The 20,000-nt window shown below is 46.1% G+C and overlaps 1 protein-coding gene across 1 annotated transcript in view; it reads left to right on the forward strand.

The window, feature by feature from the left end:
* The window catches only part of LOC310822882 (zinc finger MIZ domain-containing protein 1-like), a 127,744-nt gene that overhangs the window by 7,513 nt on the left and 100,231 nt on the right, over window positions 1-20,000 (forward strand). Inside the window, exon 2 of the mRNA XM_083695441.1 lies at window positions 19,426-19,538. The gene's annotated coding sequence lies outside the window, so the exon portion shown is untranslated. The remainder of the gene's footprint in view (window positions 1-19,425; window positions 19,539-20,000) is intronic.

Here is a 20,000-nt window from a genome sequence, read left to right on the forward strand (position 1 = left end):
TTCCAAGGGGCTGACATTGAATGTTGTATCATTGATTAGAGTCATTTTTTGGTTAACTGGCCCATTACAAACAGTAGAGAGCTTATTTATCTGTGTTGTTAGCTGGTGCTGTAGCCTGAAAATATCACCATATGTCATAACCTCCTGGTCATGCTTCATCAGATCTGATAAACTCTGGGTAACGGTGTTGCATTTGGACAAAGCTGTCTCCGTTTACTCCACACGACCACCACTGATCCTTATCGGGAGAGCTGTCACTTTAAGTAGCTTACTCCCACAAAGGAGAGCTTTTCCCTCCCTTGTTTGAAGGGGGCTTGTGTTGAGAGAGCGAGAGGGAATTGAATAGGCTTGTTGCCTGCCTGTGTTGAACCAGTCCCACTCTCCACTCTCAGCTCACGGGAGCACAAGGTGGAGGAAGTTGAGAAGGAGGAGGGAGAGACAGAGAGACAGTAAGAGAAGGTTGGAGAGACGGGGGGGAGGGAGGAGGTGACGGAAGAGTAGGAGAAGGTGGAGTAGGAGGAGAAGGAGGAGGAGGAGGAGGGAAAGATGGGAGGGGTAGGAGGAAGAGGTTTGATCACGTGAAGCAGTAATTGCATTTGGTTTGGGTTCCTTCCAGACTGTCACAGTAAATCTGTTTGACTTGTCACTTTGTAAATCATTATGATGGCTAAATGCCTCTCTGTTACGGATGGGGGCGCACTCCCCAGTGCGGTCCCTAGATGTCTCCCTCCGGCCGCCCACTGTGCCATCAGACTTATCACCTGCACCTGTGTTTAATTGTCACTGATGCTTTATGTACCCTCACTTCCCTTTACTCCCGCTTAGTCTTCACAGTGTGTTCACTGTTTGTGGGTCGCTTGAGATACGTAAGCCTTTGAATATATGAGTACTGTTTTTTGTTTTTTTGTACTACCCTTTTGTTTTCGAGATTAAGTCTGTGTTTGTATCCTGTTTTGCCTACTCTACTTTAAGTAAAGAACCTTTTGTTTGGTACCGCTACCTACTCGTCTGCCTCCCTTTAGATGCACCGCACCTGGGTCTGCTTATTATACCAAAACATTACACCTCTCTATTGGATTGCAGAGGAGAAAGACACGGCAGGTTGCCTTTGTGCTGAGATGATGAGGAACATTTGTTTCTGGCCATGCTGGGAAGATTGTTTGCTCTCCTCTCCTCTTGTGTGTTGCTTGTAAAAAGGGGAAGTACAGTATAGTGGGAAAGTCAGTGTGTGTGTGTGTGTGTGTGCGTGTGTGTGTGTGTGTGTGCACACGTGTGTGTGTGCGTGCATGTGCGTGGCTGAACAACGATATCCCCGACAGCGTGATTGAGCTAGAGGGACGCAACGTCTTCAGGGCGACAGGATGGCAGAGGCCTCGGATAAAACGAAAGGCGGAGGACTGTGCATTTATGTCAACAAAAGTTGGTGTACGGACACTGCTATTGGTGTATGGACACTGCTACTGCACCGCTACTGAGAGTCACTGCTCTGCCAATCTGGAGTACCTAATGATCAAATGTAGGCCATTTTACCTGCCTAGAGAGTTTACAGCTATTGTTGTTACTGCAGCCTATGTCCCTCCGGATGCTAATGCTAAGATAGCAATGAAAGAACTCCATGCTGCTATTAGCAAACAACAAACTGCACACCCAGATGGAGCCTTTATTGTTGGAGGGGATTTCAACCACTACAACCTGAGAACGGTACTCCCAAAATTCCACCAACATGTCTCCTGCCCCACTAGAGGACAACACTCTAGATAATGTATATACAAACATTGCTGAGGCTTACAAAGCCATTCCCCTCCCCCACCTGGGACAGTCTGATCACCTCTCATTGTTCCTACTCTCCAAGTACACACCACTCATCAAACGTGTGAAACCAACAGTGAGGACAGCCTAAGTCTGGCCAGAGGGAGCGGACTCTACACTACAGCACCGGTTTCAACACACTGACTGGAGTATGTTTGCTACTCAGGCCACCCTGGACTCTCACACGGACATTGATTCATATGCTTCTTTCGTTCTGGATTACATCAATACATGTGTCAACAGTGTCACCACCCACAAACCGATAAGAACTTTCCCCAACCAGAAGCCTTGGATGAGCAGTGAGGTCCACTTACTGCTGAAGGCACGCAACGCCGCTTTTAGATCTGGCGATACAGAGGCCTACAGCTCATCCAGGGCTAACCTGATGAGCCGCATCAGGAAGGCCAAACACGACCACAAACTGCAGATTGAGGAGCACTTTCAGAACAACTCTGATCCCTGACGCATGTGGCAAGGTATTCCAGGCCATCATGGACTACAAGCCCAAAAATACAGCCTCCCCTACCAGCACTGCCTCCCTACCCTACAAGCTCAACAGCTTCTACACTTGCTTCGACCGGGACAACAAGGACCCAGCCATCAAAGCTGAGCCCCGCCAAGACGACCAGCCCTTCACACTCTCCACCACTGATGTGTGCTGTGCACTAAGCAAGGTGAATGCATGCAAGACTGCTGGCCCTGATGGCATCCCTTCAGTGTCTTCACTGACATTTTTAACCTGTCACTGGCCCAGGCAATTGTCCCCACGGCAATTGTCCCCAAGTCAGCAACCATTGTGCCGGTGTCAAAGCATTCTGCTGCAGCGGGCCTGAATAACCTCCGCCCCGTTGCACTCACCCCCATCATCATGAAGTGCTTCGAGAGGATGGTCCTGGCTCACCTTAAAGACTACCTTCCCCCCACACTGGATCCCCACCAGTTTGCCTACTGCCTGAACAGGTCAATGGAGGATGCCATCTCCACGGCACTACACTCCGCCTTGACCCACCTGGATAACAACAACACCTACGCAAGGATGCTGTTCATTGACTTCAGCTCAGCATTCAACACCATCATCCCCTCCAAGCTGGTCACCAAACTCAGTGACTTTGGCATTGGCACCTCCCTCTGCAACTGGACCCTGGACTTCCTGACCAACAGACCACAGTTTGTTAGGTTAGACAATCACACCTCCTCCATCCTGACCTGAACACCGGTGTCCCACAGGTCTGTGTGCTGAGTCCTCTCCTCTTCTCCCTCTTCACCCGTGACTGCGTGCCTGTGTATGGCTCTAACAACATCATCAAGTTCGCAGATGACACCACTGTGGTAGTCCTGATCAGTAACAACGACGAGTTGGCCTACAGGGAGGAGATCCAGCACCTGGCAATGTGGTGTGCTGACAACAACCTGGCCCTCAAAACCAAGAAGACCAAGGAGCTCATTGTGGACTACAGGAAAGCTGGGGGCTGCAGACACACCCCCATCTACGTCAATGGATGGAGGTGGAGCGTGTCTCCAGCTTCAAGTTCCTGGGTGTCCAAATCTCCGAGGACCTCTCTTGGACCCTCAACTCCTCCACCCTGATCAAAAAGGCGCAGCAACATCTATACTTCCAGAGGAGACTGAAGAAAGCCCATCTGTCTCCTAGGATCCTGGTCAACTTCTATCAGTGCACCATCGAGAGCATTCTAACAAACTGCATCACAGTGCGGTATGGCAGCTGCTCTGTCTCCGACCGGAAAGCCCTGCAACAGGTGGTGAAAACTGCCCAGTACATCACCGGTGAACAACTCCCTGCCTTTGAGGTCCTCCAGCGCTGGCGGTGTCTGCAGAGGGCACGAGGCATCAGTAGGGACACGTCTCACCCCAGCCACAGACTGTTTGCCCTCCTCCCATCCGGGAGGTGGTACAGGAGTCTCTGTTCCCGCACCAGCAGGCTCAGGAACAGCTTCTTCCCTGCAGCTGTTACTCTGCTGAACTCAGAATCCCGGCAGTAGCCCAGCCCCCCCACCACCCCCCCACCAGCCGCCCCCCCCCCACCAGCCGCAACCCCCCCCCCCCCCCCCTCCATCCCCCAACAAGAGAAACATTGACTCTCAGTATCAGTGTACCCTCCATACATACATCTACTGGCTGCACACTCAGGACTTCAATTTAGCTTGCACTACTGCTTGTTGCACATAGCATATTTATTATATTGGTCTCTAATTATACATCTTACATATGTAACATACCTAAAGACCTATTGCCCTTATTCAACTGTACATATCATATTGATATTCATCTCATGTATATTCACTTATTATATTCATTTATAATATAGGAGGCAGGCACATCTGGCTGTAGATGTTTTGGCTGATTCATATTGCCCCTGTTTGATCCCTGATGTTGATGACTTGTGATGAATATTGATGAATAATTTAGATATTTTAGATTCTGTAATTTATTCTTTATTTTCATTGTAAATTGTTATGTGTTTTTTTTTAATATATATATTTTTATATCTGCAACCCTGTTTATTGTGCTGCTACCTGTCTTGCTGCTACCTGTCTTGGCCACGCTCTTGTAAAAGAGATTTTTAATCTCAATGAGACTTTTCCTGGTTAAATAAAGGTTATAAATAAATAAATATATTATACTATACTGGATAGTATATTGTACTGTAATACCATGCACTGTCTACAATATCATGTCTTTTGCACTATGCCACTATTTGCACTATCTGGTTAGATGCCAAACTACATTTCGTTGTCTCAGTACTTGTATTGCAATGACAATAAAGTTTAATCCAATCTAATCTAATCTGATCTAATCTAATGTTTACTGTTACATTTTTATTGGTTATTTCATTTTTGTTTATTTGTATTTTCACTCGCTTTGGCAATGTAAACAGTTGTTTACTATGCCAATAAACCCCTTTGAATTGAATTGAATTGAATTGAATTGAATTGAATTGAATTGAATTGAATTGAATTGAATTGAATTTAACTGAGTGAGTGACAACAGCGTTGTTTCAGCGACTCTCTGAAGGTGTTCTGTCCTTTTGTGGGTCAGCTGGGGTGAGAGTGAGAGGCAGAGGCGGCGCTTGAGGAATGTATAAACTCGCCAGTGTCACTTTGTGGCCAAACCGGTTTCTGCCTGATAGAAACATGACAGAGTGCATCTCGTCCTGCAGATGAAACCTGTCTGCCTGTCCTGGCGTGCTGTTTCCATCAACATCATCGCGGCCACTCGCTCCTCTCCTGTTGCACTCCTCTATCTTTCTCTCTCTATGTCTGTCTCTGACTCTCTCTCCCTTCTCCATTCGTCTGATCTGATTTTCCCTTTTCTCCATCAAAACTCCACTCCTCTCTCTGCCTCTCTCTCTCTCTCTCTCTCTCCCCCTCTCCCTCTCCCTCTCTCTCTCTCTGTCCTCTTTGGAGTGTGTGCCAACAGTGCTCATGCCTGGAACAGAGCGCCAGGCAGACATCTGTCACACAGTGTCCCTGATCTGATCTGTGGCTAGAAGCACTGGGGTCAAGAAGAGTAGCAGCAGTTAGCACCGAATCAGACACAGTCTCTCTTTCTCTCTTTCTCTCTCTGTCTCTCTCTCTCTCTCTCTCTCTCTCTCTCTCTCTCTCTCTCTCTCTATCTCTATCTCTCTCAGACACAGTCTCTCTCTATCTCTCCCTCTCGCACACACGCGCCCAAACTAGAGTACACTATTTGTTGTCTGTAAGCGAGTGTCAGTTGTGACTGACTGTGGCCCACTTCTGACAACTGAATGCTGAGAAGGCTCTCTTTTAGATCCACAGGTGCATTTGGGCAAAAATTAAACTGCTGCTATTTAGCTTTGATCATCTGTATTTGAGAAAAGCTTGTTTGCATAGTTATACAGGAATATTGAGCTTGGGGCAATACTGGTGTTGTTAAAATGTGTTAAACCTTTGAATAAGGGAGGAATTTTTAGTTATTATTATTATTATTATTATTATTATTATAAATCCTCAGACTTTGAAAGGTTATCTAGAGCTGTCCAGAGCATTGGTACATAAGTGAAATCTTAATAATATAAATTCCAAACTCCAGGGACATTTGATACACATAGCTACCTCTTAACTCAGTGTTTCTGAACCTAGTGATTCACCTAATCTGATATGAGAACAAAAGAGCACCACTGAAAAAAGTGTATCAAACACACAAGCACCTACCTCTACAGCGGCCATTCCCTCTCAAAATCTCAACATTTGTTTAGTTAATATAACTCCCGTCATGGAAATGACACCTAGATTAGATGTGCAATATTTTAGCTGTGTGTGTGTGTGTGTGTGTGTGTGTTATCTTGGGAAAGCTAATTGAGCTGGGATTCTTGCTTGGCAGAGGGCCCAACCTCACTACGACTGTTTGATATCAGCGTAGGTGACATTTAAAGCACTAGCATCAGGAAGATCAATATTGAATGTTTGCATACGTTCATTCCAAAGAGGCCAGAATGAATGAGTGATTAAATGAATGTTGTATAACTGTGTTTCAGGCCCTTGAATAATTCTATAGGCCGTGCGTCCATACAGTATGTGGATGCAAGGCGTCATTGGTCTAAGATTAGTGCACCTCACCTAAGATGACCGGACACTTCAGAGTCCGGTCAGTGCGCACTTTGCCTGATGAGCTGAACCACTTCTATGGCCGCTTTGACAGGGACAACAAAGAGGTGGCCATCAAGGCTCTGCTCCCTGCAGATCACCAGCCCCTCACACTCTCTCCCACCGACGTGTGTGCGACACTGAGCAGGACTATTGCACGTAAGGCTGCTGGTCCTGATGGCATCCCCGGACGCGTCCTCAGGGTCTGTGCTGTGCAGCTGACTGAGGTTTGGACTGACATATTCAACCTGTCCCTAGCCCAAGCAGCTGTCCCCGCGTGCTTCAAAACCACCTCCATCGTGCCGGTGCCAAAACACTCCACTGCAATGAGCCTTAATGACTTCCGCCCAGTTGCACTCACGCCCATCACCATGAAGTGCTTCGAGAGGCTGGTCCTAGCTCAACTCAAGACCTGTTTACCACCCACACTGGACCCCTTCCAATTCGCCTACCGTCACAACAGGAGTACAGAGGATGCCATCTCAACGGCACTTCACTCCGCCCTGTCCCACCTTGACAATAGCAACACCTATGTGAGAATGCTGTTCATTGACTTCAGTTCAGCATTCAACACCATCATCCCCTCCAAACTGATCACCAAACTCAGTGAACTGGGCATCAATACCTCCCTCTGCAACTGGATTCTGGACTTCCTAACCAACAGGCCGCAGTCTGTTAGGCTCCATAACCACACCTCCTCAACCCTCACCCTGAACACCGGCGTTCCACAAGGCTGTGTGCTGAGCCCCCTCCTTTACTCCCTCTTCACCTATGACTGCACACCTGTACATGGCTCAAACACCATTGTTAAGTTTGCAGACGACACAACGGTGATTGGTCTCATCAGCAACAACGATGAGACGGCCTACAGGGAGGAGGTCCAGCACCTGACAGTGTGGTGCAACGACAACAACCTGGCTCTCAACACCAGGAAGACCAAAGAGCTCATTGTGGACTTCAGGAAGTCAAAAGCTGGCACACACACCCCCATCCTCATCAACGGGACTGAGGTGGAGCGAGTCACCAACTTCAAGTTTCTGGGTGTCCACATCTCTGAGGATCTCTCCTGGATCCTCAATACCTCTACCCTGATCAAGAAGGCTCACCAGCGTCTCTTCTTCCTGAGGAGAGTAAAGAAGGTCCATCTGTCTCCTCAGATCCTGGTGAACTTCTACCGCTGCACCATCGAGAGCATCCTCACCAACTGTGTCACAGTATGGTATGGCAACTGCCTCTGACCGGAAAGCACTGCAGAGGGTGGTGAAAACTGCCCAACGCATCACTGGTTCCTCACTCCCCTCCATTGAGGCTGTCCAGGGCAAGCGATGCTTGCGTAAGGCACGCAGCATCGTCAAGGACATTTCTCACCCCAACCACAGACTGTTCACCCCACTCCCCTCCGGGAGGCGCTACAGGTCTCTCCGCACTCGAACCAGCAGGTTCAGAGGAAGCTTCTTTCCTGCGGCTGTCACCCTACTGAACTCCAACTCTGCACCTAGGTGACAACCTACCAACCCCCCCCCCCCCGGACAATTGTACTACTCTTACCCTATAGTATTCCTATAAACTGTACATACTGTATCTTCACTAGTACACACTGCTCTTATACTATATGTTACTGCTCTTCTGTACATATCTGTCTGTACTGTTCATATTTATTTTACTAATCTTATAATGCTACTGTTAATACACTGCACATATCTGTACATACTGTACATATCTGTTATACTGTTCATACTGCATTCCATATTTATTCTGCTTATTTACTCTGCTTTAATGTTACTGTTAATACATATATACTGCTTATACTGCATTGCTTATACAGCTCATATGCTGCTTATACTGTTCATACTGCATTCTATATTTATTCTGCTTATAATGTCACTGTTAATACATATTAATATATACTTATACTGCACTACTTATACTGCTCATATACTGCACTACCTGTATATATTGTTCACACTGCACTTCTGCTTTTTTTGCACTTCTGGTTAGACGCTAACTACATTTCGTTGTCTCTGTACTTGTACTCTGCACAATGACAATAAAGTTTAATCTAATCTAATCTAATCTAATCTAAAACTTACTGTTCTCCTCAGATTATCTGTTCACCAAACAAATATTATCTATCTTGCTATGTACATGAACCCTCACAGCTCACCAGTGTACAGTATGTCATGGTAAATCACTCTTTCATGGGTCCATGTCTGTGTTTGACGCCCATTCATGGTTGTCCTTTTTTTTTTTTCAGGCCTTCATTGTCTGTGTGTATGTATTGTGCTACCCTCCTTTCAAATATCAATCCAGTCAAATCTATTTAACTGTCATTCAGACAAAGTTAACCGTCAGATTCGTCTTGCTAGCCTACAGCCTATAGCCTACACCTAGAGTCTAGAGAGAGAGAGAGGGTGTGTGTGTGTGTGTGTGTGTGTGTGTGTGTGTGTGTGTGTGTATGTGTGTGTGTGTGTGTGTGTGTGTGTGTGTGTGTGTGTTTGTTTGTGTGTATATTCAGTAAAAAAAAAAAAGAAAGTTGTCAACGTAAACACCAAAGCTGGATCTTTTTCAGGTGTACAGTATCCAGACACAGAGCTGCTGTGGGCCTTGGAGGTCCTTTCTGAGACTCCTCTCAGTGCCTCTCTGTCCCTGTGTGCTCTGGACCCAGCAGGCTGGAAAATGTGTTTTATACAGATGACAGCCAAGGTCGGGCCAATGGAACGAGACAGGGGGGGGGGGGGGAGAAAGAGAGAGGGGGCAGAGAGAGAGAGAGTTTAAAATTGAGAGAGTGAGAGACAACTTGTTCTTTTTCCCTCCCCGCCTGGCACTGCAGCGTTCCTTGCCATCCACCACTCGACTGCAGCTGAAATCAAAGAGAGCTGGAGTCTGTATTGGCACAGCGCCAGGACACAGATCACTGGCACGGGGAAAGGCTGTCGAAACCCACCTTGATGGGTAATCAGGAACACTCTATCATTTCTTATATCACTTAGTGAGGCCCGTGTAGCCTGAGAGTCCTGCTTTTGACCTGCAAGAGGCTGTGACTGGCAGGGGTCCGGAGAGTGCCTATGTACATGACAACACACTGTGGTGTGTGTTGGGGTGTGTGTTGGGGTGACTGGGATATCGGCTCTTCCCTCAAAGTCTGTCCAACGCTGCGAAAGATGCGGACTGGACACAAAACAAGTGGAGTGTGTGTGTGTGTGTGTGTGTGTGTGTGAGAGAGAGAGTGTGTGTGTGGTGTAGTGTAGTGTGTTTGTATATGTGTGTGTGTGAGTGTGAGACAGAGAGTGTGGGTGTGAGTGTGTGTGTGTGGTGTAGTGTAGTGTGTAACCTTGTGGCTGTTTAAAGGTTGTCAGCGGTGTTATGGCTCTTTGTAAGTGTTGATGATGCATGTCGTGTCCTTAGTGACTTTGACAGACATACAGCTCTCCAGTTTATACACTCTGGAGAGAGAGGGGGATGCAGAGAGGTGAAGCAGCTCTACGGAAGGTAGAAAGAAAAAAAGAAAGAAACAAAACAATGCTTTATTTGACATGCAATCAATTGTCAATCAATTGTTGGATGGTGATATTTTTACCCCCCGCCCCCCCGAGGGGTAACTCAAACATGCTCCCCTCAAACATCCTCACCTTTACATGGGGTTCTGGTGGGGTTCATAGAGAGAGAGAGTGAGCAAGCAAAAGGGGTTTTGGTCCCCGTTAGATGGAGTGGGATGTCTGAAAGGGGGGTGTCCACCGTCAAGAGAGATTTGATACTTGAGGGGTTGAAGTGTTTTCGATGGAAACCCCATGAATGATTGATAAAAGAAGGAGAGAGAGCAGCTAAAAATCTCCCTGCTCAAAGCCCATCAATTATTCAAGCCACCCTCTCTGTATTTTAGTGGCACATGAAATATCAGTCACCATTTTGGAAATCTCAAGTTGATATTATCTGTCAAATAATTAGCACTCTCTCTCTCTTGTTTGCCCTTTTCTTTGGCCAGGCAGGCAGCAGTAGCAGATGAATCCCTCAGCAGTGAATTCGTGAAGTGGTATCTCACAGGGAAAATAACCTCTCTGGTAACTTTAGTCTCTTCTTCTGCCAATATCGTCTCTCACGGCAGCCTCTGGGAGAAGTTTAGTCTTGTGTTGAAGAGAGGAGCAACCATACTGCTCTCTCTGTCACTTCCAGTCATGGATGACATGCTAATGTGGCAGTGGAGGCTGGAACGGAATGAGGAATGGTATCACACAGATGTGTTTGATACCATTTCTCATTCCATTCCATGCATTACAATGAGCCTCCGATTTCTACCTCCACCAGCCTCCACTGTAATGTGGTGTTGTTGTGTGGCGTAGTGTAGTGTAGTATAGTGCCCGTCCATACTGAGGTACCTGTTGCTTACATGAGATATGCACGGACAACTCAAATGCCAATGTGACATCAATGCATGGTTTACTACATGTGAATGTTCATGTCACGCACATCATGGACCTTGAGGTAGGATCATCGGTGAGCCCCTGGGTGAGTGGATGCAGTGCTGCTAGTTGAGTTGAGTGAGTGGGTGAACGTAGCATGCCAGGGTTTCATATCAGGTTGTGTGTGCAGTATGTGCGTGTCAGTGGAGAGGGGAGGGCGGCTAAGGTAGAGGCTCCGTATCACAATTCTGTGGTTCCGTGAGCTGAGCTGACAAGCCTTCCGGGCTTCTCTGTGTTTCAGTTGTCAGTCTCAGTGGAGGGGACTCTCTCAGAAAATCCCTACATCCACACCGTAGAGCTGATTATTAAGCCTTTCGCCGCGTGTGATTGGGGTGAAGCATCACTCTGTAGACTTGTGGGCTTAAGTGCCTGAGGGCGGCTAGAGGCACACACACGAGACAGCTTTTGACATTTAAAGTGGTTCTACAATGTTCTGGAAGATTCTTACTTGCCGCTCTGTGATGAAGTGATGAAACAGTTGTGGCTTTAACCAGAGAAGAGCTGACAGTAACGGTCTGTCGTCACATGTATCATACCCTCCATGACTACTGGTGTCGATATTTCAGTTACATAGCAGCCCGATACCAGTCTAAAGATAAAAAAAAGACCCACAGAAGGAGAAGAAGATCCAAAAAATGGGTGAGATAGAGAGACGATCTTAAGAAAGAGGAAATTACAATGTGACAATGACAATCAAAGCAGTGGCCTTGTACAGTAGGTCTCACTACCTTAATCTCCTTCGTCTGATCAGCGAGTCACTCACGTCATCGCGGCAAAAAATGGTGTGCCACCCGTCTTGTGTCAACAGCCCCATATTAACATAAGCCCTAGTTTCCCCTTCTGGGCTGGGTGCTTCTGTACGGAGTGTGCGGGGCTAGCGATAGCTAGGCCATGTGATTAGATTTGCAGATGGAGATTAATGTGAACAGTGGTAATGGCAGCCAGGGATAAATCATGAGGAGAAGGCTGGAGGCACTGGGCTTGACCTTCTGAATGGTGATAATGGTGCTGATACAGTACAGTATGTGTGTATGGTAGAGGAGACAAAAGTTGTTAGAAATGGAAATACACAGGAGAGGGGGTGGGGGGGGGGACATCACACACCACACACAACATATACCACACACACCACACACAACAGCCTCTTGATGCCAGGCGCTCAGCAAGAAGTGGGAAGTGGAACTGGCTTGCTGCCTCCTCTCTACTCTGTGTGTGTGTGTGTGTGTGCGCGCAACCGTGAGCCTTCGCCTGAGTGCGCGCGTGTGCGCCTGCATGTGTGTGTGCCTGCATGTGTGTGCGCAGGCGCGCGTGTGTGAACCTGCCTCCGTTCCTCTCTCCACAGTGTCTCCCATCAGCAGGGTTATTACAGGAGCCCTATGGTTGCTACTGATAAGGCCTGCCTCACACAGACAGTGCTGCTGCAAGGTACACAAGTGGCCTGGCCAGGGGATTACTGCCTCTCTGTATATTTCTGCTGATGCCTTTCATATGTTATCCTCTGCAGTCAGATGCTCAGCATTTGAATAACTCAGCTCATGTTGTAGAATTGGACTCCTCCTAATCTCAACCTGCATACAAACAGAGGTACATAGACACACACACACACACACACACACACACACACACACACACACACACACACACACACACACACACACACACACACACACACACACACACACAAACATGGTAATTGATCCAGTTTGGTCTTTAACAAGGGGAGAGAGAGAGTGGCCTTCAAGCCTTTACCGTTTGCTGCATTCATTTTTCAGCCCAAGTCAGGGGCTGAGAGGACTGAATCTACTTTAGTTTGTCACCTTTGAAGACCTACAGTATAGTATTATAATTAGATCTACAGTATAGTTAGTTATAGTTAGTTGTTTTCAAATCACCAGAAATGTACACAATACATGTCTATATCCCCTCCTTTCTGCCTTCCTCTAGCTAGATGATACATTTGTTGTAATTCCTCTTCTTGCAGCTCTGTTGATGTGTGTGTGTGTGTGTGTGTGTGTGTGTGTGTGTGTCCAGGGATCTTGGCATTGTCATCCTACTGTACAGTGATGACAGACAGACAGCTCTCTGCTCCATGTGATCCTAACAGTTGGCTCTGGTCGGTGACTCACGGTGATGATGTCATTGCCCGAGGACAGGACAACAGCTTCAGCAGAAACATCTGCTCTGATGTCAGAGAGCTTCCCCTTAACAACGAGCAGGATTGTTTGGAATCAGTTTTCTATTCTATTCTATTCCATTCCAATCCATTCCCATCCAACCCAATTGTCTTATTCAGAATATTAATATACTAATTAGAAAATGTCAATATACAATAATATTAGATGACGTTGGCTACTGGTCTCTCTTCTTGCCGGAACCACCCGAGAACATTACTGTGACTCATGGAGAATAAGCCACATTCACTGTCCACGTCACTGCTGACATTTGTCCATGATATGATAGGGTGTTTGTATTGTACAATGGTTTGTATATAATGCATTTATTGTGCCTTCCATCACCTGATTATGAGACTCGATAGAAACATTAAAATATTTTTTCATTTACTTTATTTAACCTTTAAATACTGACATGTTTATAGTCTGATTTGATTCATTTTAGGGTAAAAAAAAGTGTACAGTCAAACAATACAGAGCCCAGAGTATAAGACATACAAGTATTTTAATACAACACTGATCTCCAATGTGGTCCTCAATGGAAGACCAACATGTCATAGAAAGAGTTACTGAAGTGTGACCTGGGTGACCTCCCATTACTGTGTGTCATGTTTTTAAAGGATGAGCTGGAGCCTGGTACTTACTCTGGTACAGAGGTGAGCTTTGTTGGTTCACTGACGTGTCAGGTCAGCTCAGGTCACACAGGTGAGAGTCCTCAGAGCTGTGCTCTGCTGTCAGCCAAACTCACTCAGATCTGTGTCTGTTTGGCAAAACCAAATCCCTTTATCAGGGCCTCTCTCAACTCCCCCCAAAAAACATGATTGCATTCTTGAGCTGTTTCTCCCCTCGGAAACATGAGTCTTCCACAGCTCCCTCCCTTTCAAGATAGCCAAGTTGCCAGCCACGTTTCGCTTTGAAGATGTAATCTGGGAAAACACAGAGACATCTCAGGGATTATCTTAAATGTCTTCAGTGTGTCAACATCAGTGGAGGCTGGTGGAGGTAGAAATCTGAGGGCTCATTGTAATGCATGGAACGGAAAGAGAAATTATATCAAATACTTGTGCGTTTACTTCTTTCCTCTCCTCTTCTCCCCTACCACCCCCTCTCCTTTCCTTTCTTATTTTCTCCTTCCCTACCCCCAACTCTCGTCTCCTCCTCCTCCTCCTGATATGTGTTTGATACCAAGGGAATACATGTTTGATACCACTGTGTGTTTGATACCATTCCTCATTTCATTCCATGCATTGGAATGAGCCCATCCTCCAATTTCTACTTCCACCAGCCTCCCCCAGTCAACTGACAGAAGAGCAGAGCACTGGTGGAGGAGAGGAGCAGTGGTGTCTGTTTGGGCCTAACCACACACACACGCACACACAGATAGGTCATGATAGGGTCAAACTGAAACTGAGCCCCGACTACAGTTTAAACATGATGATAGCAGCATGATTGTAATGACATGTTTTCACATCTGGCCTTGTGTTTTCATCACTCCCACCCCTGTGTTTATTACATGATTGGTTCATTCATATTTGGTGATGAATCTCTCAAAGACAATGAATAGACAATGGAAGGTTACTGTACTTTATGCTATTTCCCAGAGTCGGGGTCATGGAGGTTGGTCATGGGAATAGACGACTACACAGTCTAATAGAGCACTGGAACGGGTTGTAATGAGTCAGATGTCAGGAATAAGTCATCATCTAGGAGACGCTTGTATGCGAAATGACTCAGTATCTACGTACACTCACTGAGAACTTTATTAGGAACACTATACAAATACTGGGTAGGGCCTCCCTTTGCTCTCAAAACAGCCTCAATTCTTTGTGGCATTGATTCCACAAGATGTTGGAAACATTCCTTTGAGATTCTGGTCCATGATGACCTCATGCAATTCCTGCAGATTTTTCAGGTGCACTTTCAAGCTGTGAATCTCCCATTTCCACATCCCAAAGGTGTTCTATTGGATTCAGATCTGGTGACTGGGAAGGCCACTGAAGAACACTGAACTCATTGTCATGTTCATGAAACCAGTTTGAGATGACTTTTGCTTTGTGACATGGTGCATTATCATGCTGGAAGTAGCCATTAGAAGATGGGTAAATTGTGGCCATTAAGGGATGCACATGGTGTCAGCAACAATACTCAAATAGGCTGTGGCATTCAAGCGATGATTGATTGGTATTAACGGGCCCAAAGTGTGCCAAGAAAACATTCCCCACATCATTACACCACTTCAACCATGAGAAGGTGTACAGGTGTTCCTAATAAAGTGTTCAATGAGTGTGTGTCCTCTATTCGAACCCTATGGTGATGATATTGCAGATCCATGCTTCAACCAAATAAAGCCTTGTTAGCATGATTAAAAGCTTCTGTCTACTTCTTAGTCGTCTCTGGGTAACTGGACTGATGTTTGATGACAGAGAGAAGAAACCCTCCGTTGATGAAAGTTAGACCACCAAATGATAGGATGCGAAAACTTGCTCTTTGAGAATGATCTTGACTTTGTAATCCGATAAGATGTTATCATGATCAAGTTGACTGCCTTCTCTAGAAAATACAGTTATAAGTGGAAAACTAAAACCAATGTGTGTGTATGTGTGTGTGTGTGTGTGTGTGTGTGTGTGTGTGTGTGTGTGTGTGTGTGTGTGTGTGTGTGTGTGTGTGTCGAAGTGTGTGTGTCTAAGTGTGTGTGCGTGTGTGTGTGTATGTGAGTGTGAGTGTGTATGTGTGTGTGTGCATGTGTGCTACCTCAATGTGTTCTGTTCTGCATGTCTCTCAAGGTTTTGGGAATAAACCTTCCGGCCAAAAACCCACATGTTGTTTTGGTGAGATGTGCGCTGTAGATTTGCGACGGACTTGCGTCAGTGTATACGTGTGGGAGCTGGTAGGGGCTGGAGTTAGTCCCAGGAGTGGGGGAGGCCAGAACAGCAACCTCATCTCTCTCTCCAGTTAAAAAAACAACAGCCTCTCTCCGCTGGCACAGGGGGCGGCAAGGTTTTATTACAATGAATGAAACACAGCCTGAACTCCTCATTGTTGACATTTATGGGGGAGGAAATAACAGTTGATGATATCGAAAGAGAGAGAGAAGGATAGAGAGAGAGAGGGGGGAGAGAGAGAGAAAGATAAGGAGAGAGAAGGATAGAGAGAGGGGAGAGAGATAAGGAGAGAATTTAGAGAGAGAGAGAAGAGGAGAGAGAGAGAGAGAGAGAGAGAGAGAAAGAGAGAAGGATAGAGAGAGAGAGAGAGAGAGAGAGAGAGAGAGAGAGAGAAGAGAGAGGGCAAGCTGCCTAGAACGAGAGAGAGATTACTTGAGGTGGAACACTTGATCTGTTTGTTTTGGAAATGTGTGTTTCTTTGCTAATTTCCTCCTGATAAGTATCTGACTGCTCATAGTAAAGTGTTTTATCTCAGCCAGGGGAGAATGGCTTCTCTCTTGCGGCGTGAATTGATTCTGGGGGAGGCCTCCCTTGTCACACAGCTTCTCAAACACACATTGACTTTGATTGGTTTAAATTGCAAGTTTTTTAGGGGGGGGGGGCGTTCTATTTGCATAGAGAGATAATCAATTCTCTCTGGGCATTAACTCTAGTCTATGTCTGGGGGGAAAAAGTGCAATATGATCTCACCTATGCATTAGTTTGTCTCCCCCTCCTTCTGCTCTGCCATCGTCTAGGAGTGTTTGCAGTGTTGAGGGGGGCATTAATTTTTATGGCTCGGTCTCTGGTCTAACAGTTGATGAGCTGTGTTAAGACGCCCAGGGACAGCCTAGCATGTTTTAAGGAGATGAGCTCTGTGTGCGTGCGTGCGCATGCGCGTGTGCGTGCTTGAGCTCAGGAGTTAAGAGAAGCCTCTTGATACCATGATACCACAGTAGACGTAAAGTAAATGTTGTGGTTTTAAGGGCTTTTAACAGGCAAGCTTAGGCTTTGCCATATGAGCATCAGAATCCCTGTAAACACTCAAGCAGAAAATGGGTTTATATCTTTGTAGGGATGAAGATGTAAGACAAATAACACCTGCAGAGATGCTAGCATTCAGTGTGAGAAAAACAATAGCGCATAGCAACAAGGTTGAAATTAGTTCAGATACAAAGTTTCATCTTTCTGAGGCATTTGTGTCTGTGTCTAAATACACACACACACACACACACACACACACACACACACACACACACACACACACACGCATAGACATACACAGGCACAGACACACACACAGACAGAAGAAGTCAATGTATAATTTGGTTAAAATAGTGGTTCATGTGATTGATGATAAGTGTAATCAAGGTGTGACATTATTGTGTCATTGTCATAAATGCAATGCAAGCAACAGATTGGGCTATGTTGTTGTCGATGTCGAAAATGGCAAATTATGTGGCCTATAGTAACATTATCATTTTTAAATTATGATTATTTTCAGCCCCCGACTATCCGCTTTGTACCGCTGGTCTACATGGAACCCAAAAGGGTCTACATCAGGAGGAGGCAACAGGCAGCCAGCAGGCAGAATCTGACTTGCAAATTATTTAATCTGAATCCACAGGGTTTCTCCTACTTAAAAATATATTTGTTAGCATTATTAGCAATGCTAGTGGAAGGGGATATTAGAGACTTCCAGAGATTGTGGTTGAGAGGTGTTCTTAACTGCCTCAATAGATTACTACCCCTGGTCTACATGGAACGCAAAAGGGTTCTCCATGGATTCAAAAAGTGTTCTTCAGAGGATTCAGATGGTTCTTCAGAGGGTTCTTCAGCACGTCCTCCGAAAACTCTGATTTACCACCCCACCTATATTGGTGCAAATTTCGTGTCAGTCGTAGCAGATGCACTTTACTGTGACACAGAATTTCTCTCTCTGTCTCTGCCCCCCCTCTTTCTCCATGTTGTCATTTCACACAGTTCAGATTGTGTGAAAGGAAAACTATAAGCAGGTCTTGTGGAGACAGGGTGTACTGCAGTTAAGTGCTGTGACCATTCTGTATAAAGGCTCCAGAGTGGCCAAGCGGTCGTGTGGTGATAACCTTCTGGAAGGACATTGCTCCCGGTCAGGAAGGATACAGTGGTCTCCAGCCTCCAGGTACCTGGTCGATGTCAGCTAATGCGGTATGTCTGGAAACAATCAATCAAGCTTTTGAGTAGTTAACAAAATCTTCTTACAGACAAACACTCTCTCCCGACAAATCACAAGTTTGGGTGGGTGGGGTTCAGAATGAAATGGAGTAATCAGAGGAGGAAGCTCAGAGGAAGAACGGTAGCCGGATTTCCTGCGTGAGCATGTCCCTCCCGTTCCGCCTTTAGAACACGGAGAGATATCAGACGGTGGATTTGCTGAGTATAGGTGATGTTTATTGGTCAAACAGGCCTGGGAGAAACTCTTGATGACATTCAGTCATTTCTCAAAGTATAATTCTCCTGCGCTATACCTGGTTCTACATCATATTAAGCGTTGCACTGATTGGTCTTTTCTTATGGGAGGAATCAAAATCAGTCTATCATATTAGAACACTGTAAAAGGGTTTGGGTTTCAAATCAACAGTGAGCTGTTTCCATACATTTCTGGCAGGGTATGAAGTCACATCCAGATGTGAGTCCTTGACCAAGTAATAAACTACTTCTCCCCAATATTATCTCCTGTGGACCACAAACTCTCTGGGTCCCATGAGATAACATTAAGGAGTAAAACTCTTCTCTAATACCTTGTGTGTTCTATTATCAAAAGTTAACTACATTGTTGAAGCAAAATATGTCAAACAGAGCAATAGTAATCAAATACATCAAAGTCAGAATCACTAAAGCCCCGCTTCTATATTCTTTATTTACTTTCAATGGCTGCGAGGACACCAAACTCTTAAGTTGACCTATGACCACTTTTCTCTGACCCCTCAAGGGCACAGACAGTAGCCGGGAGCATATGCTCGACATCCTGAACCAAGTTTTTGGTTCTAGATGCAAAGGTGCCACAAGTCTTTTGTAGGGATGCTGACATCACAATTTCCCACTGAAACGGACTGGACTGTCTTTCAGGTGTGAAGGGGGACTGGGGCTAGATGTGTGTGTGTGTGTGGGGGGGGGGGGGGGGGGTGGGGGGGGGGGGGTTAGGTGCTGGTGTCTTCAACTACTGAAGCTAGTGGTCCATAAGATTTGGATGTTACTGTGACACTGAAACTGCGCTGGCAGCACGTGTGTGTGCTTGGCATAGAGATTTCTATTTGAGACACGGGGAAAACAGGCGCTCACGGACACAAGCAGACACACAGGGAAAACAGGCGCTCACGGACACAAGCAGACATCCCCGAGCGGTGTGGATGAATAGAATTGTAGCGTTAAAGAATGTCTCTCTCTCTCTGTCTCTCTCTAGGTGGTGTCTGCAGGAGAGACCAGTGTGGGACGCACCTGAAGGACTATACGAAGGGAGGTGTGGGGGTGGGGGGGGGGGGCAGCAACAACACTCCTGGGATAAAGTTCACACAGGTAGGCAATCGTATCCCATCACTGATTATTTTACCAGTCACATTTTCTCCAGCCTTTTTAGAACATAAAACAGAAGGACATATAAGGGTGAGATATATCACATAGGGACCTTGGAAAAATGGTGTGTGTTTGGTTTGATGTGACAGTGTTCCACAGTGAGGGGCATGCGTCTGATGGGACAGGCTGAGAGAGCAGGCTGGTATTGATTGATCCCTCCAGGTGGGCAGGGAGGGAAGAGTAAGGCCAGGGGCAGAGGAACGGTGGTTGAAAGTGAAAGAGAGGGTGAAGAGTGAGCGAATCTAATGGCAATAACTTGTGTGTCGTTCTATACAGTATGTGGTTTGTGTGATTGGTTTGATATTATTCCTGTTACAGCAGTGACAGTATATTTGGCCTCTTCCTGAAGCTTGACTTGACTTACAGCACAGTTCTGCAAACCTGTTTGAACCGGCACCTTATACA

Source organism: Argentina silus, assembly GCF_951799395.1.
Source record: "Argentina silus genome assembly, chromosome: X".
NCBI classification, from domain to species: domain Eukaryota; kingdom Metazoa; phylum Chordata; class Actinopteri; order Argentiniformes; family Argentinidae; genus Argentina; species Argentina silus.